At 50.9% G+C, this 2,267-nt stretch overlaps 1 long non-coding RNA gene across 1 annotated transcript in view; it reads right to left on the bottom strand.

The window, feature by feature from the left end:
* LOC113488608 overlaps window positions 1–1,283 on the bottom strand; it is a 20,026-nt gene extending 18,743 nt beyond the window's left edge. The window contains exon 1 of the long non-coding RNA XR_003399959.1: window positions 3–1,283. This is a non-coding gene — a long non-coding RNA (uncharacterized LOC113488608). The remainder of the gene's footprint in view (window positions 1–2) is intronic.
* Between the last annotated feature and the right edge of the window lie 984 nt (window positions 1,284–2,267).

Genomic DNA, 2,267 nt, shown 5'->3' with positions numbered 1-2,267 from the left:
ACGCGGTGGGTCAGACGCCTCCCCCCCACCCCCTGCGCGCTACAGCCGAGGCCCGGACGAGCGAAACTGCCTTTTTTTGTACCCGCTAAGTAAAACGTGGGAATTTGCGTTAAAACGACAGTGCTAACTGACTTACAAAGCCATAGGTGCAAAGGAGAGTCTAGCTAAATTAGAATCGTACGTGGCAGGTAGCGGACCGCAGTGAGCAGACGGCATTGAAGTTATATATGCTGAATTTTTTTTTGGTGAGTAATCTTGGATTTCGAGCGATGCTTTTTTTTTTACTGTGTTTCTGTGGAAGATGTATGCTGATTTATTTAAGGGAAGCATTAATCTTAGCGTCAGGTTTGGGGGTTTTTTTTAGGGATTTCGGGGGGAGCGTTTTCGTGTGGTTTTTTTTTTTCTTCTTAGTTGTTGTTTTCGGCAGAACCATTACAGTGCGGGAGCCCGTTGGGAGCGGGATGGTGGCGGCAGAGCGAGCCCATCCGCCAGCACCGCTCTGTCTTTCCCCTTGTCACGAGAAGAACCTGGCAGGAATACCCTTTTTTTTCCGAGCAGATTTTGTCGAGCGCAGCTCTTTTCTGAGCCTTCAGCACCGTTGCCAAACCCCATCGTGGTGAGAAGCCGTCGGGAGGTTGGGGGCCGGGGGGGGGCGTTTTCAGCCGTCGCGGGTGCGGGATCGGCAGCCTGGGTTGAGCAGCCCATTTTGTTTTGGAAGTGTACCGTAGTGCAGTGTTACCGATGTAACTTTGACTTACAATGTTGACATGTCTCAGGTTCATGTGTTTTGATTGGTGTTTTCCGTCTCAGGTAGATTGCAAAATTTCGGCCCCACACATTGGAAAAAAAAAAAAAAAACAACTTAAAAACAGGATAAAAAAACAGGAAATTACGAATTTTAGTTGTATATTGGTTTATGTATTTTTTCTTCAGTATACAGTGCACTGTTTGAAATGTATTGTTGAGTATTACTTTGTACAGCTTTAGATCATTAGGATTTTGAAGCGTGAAGAAAGAACAACCTTGTTTAAAGGAGTATTACAAATGAAGGACGTGGAACTGATGATAAACAACCTTGTTCTTTATTCACCCGGCCTTTTTATTTTTTCCCCTTAGGCCAGTTCTGTTTTAAGGTGTCCATGGAAGATGTTACAATGTAAGAAAATACATATCCATCTGCTCCCATTCACATTTTGTATTGGTTCATGTATACCATTTTTACAAAGGAAAAGAAGTACTATAAAATATCTGTCTTCTTAATAAAAAAAAATTAATGTTACAAAACTAAACCTCACTTTGCCCTCTTTGTCCCCTGCCGTTACAGACGGCAATCGCGGCGCCCTTTGCCCCCAGCTCGCCCGCCGGCGCGGTGCCCGGAGGGGACGGTGCTGAGCAGGTCACGCCCCGGCGCTGCCCACCCTGCCCGGCTCCTGGCCCATCGGGCAGGGACGGTGGCCGGAGGATGATGATGATGATGAGAGGGTCTGCGCTGGCCAAGCGCCTACGTGGGAGATTTTGGCACGTTGGGTAAAGCCGCTTCGCGCCTTCGCGACGCCTTCGTGTCCTTCGCCGCGGGGTGTGGAGGGGCTGCCTGGGGCAGGGAGGTCCCCGCCGAGCTCTGCCAGCACCGCAGCCGTAAATCTCCCGCGATGGAGATCGTCTCGTGTTAATTAATCTCCGGGCTCAGCCTTGCTGGGAGCAGCTGGGAGTCGGGGCTGGAGTCGGCCACGCTGCGATGGCATCTTCTGGTGCTGTTTATCCTGCGCGGGGCTTTACCTAAGGAGATCGATCTGTAACTGGGACTCCAGTCGTCCCGAGCTGCGCGGTGGCTGCCCGGTACACAAGCTCTTCATAGCAGATGAATATTTAAATGCCGTAACGGTGGGTGAGTGTTGCGATAAGTGACCTCCTTCACCCCATTCCTGTCTCCAGTTCCGTTCTGGTCCCTGCCAGGTTTTTCTTGGGCCTCCCTTTGGCAGGGTCGGGATTTCTGAGCTGTACTGTGTGATGCCCGTTCCCCTCCCAACACCAAAGCCCACTGAGAAGTTCTGCCACCGCGAATCCGTTCCCCGCTGCTCCATCTCAGTGGAGCTGCTGACGGGCCCGGCCCTCGCTCCTCCTCCAACGTTGCCCTTAGCCGCAGCTCATGAAATCGGGTTATGAGGCAGCTGCAGCGCTGAAATTAGAAGCATCAATCTTTCATGCTTTGGACAAAGGAGGAGGAGAGAAACAATTGCTTTCCGCTGAGGAGACGCTACCGAGAGAGA

Source organism: Athene cunicularia (genome assembly GCF_003259725.1).
Source record: "Athene cunicularia isolate RWA chromosome 24 unlocalized genomic scaffold, athCun1 chr24_part2, whole genome shotgun sequence".
NCBI classification, from domain to species: Eukaryota; Metazoa; Chordata; class Aves; order Strigiformes; family Strigidae; genus Athene; species Athene cunicularia.
Note: the sequence above shows the minus strand (reverse complement) of the source record. Positions and strands in the feature narration are given on the sequence as shown.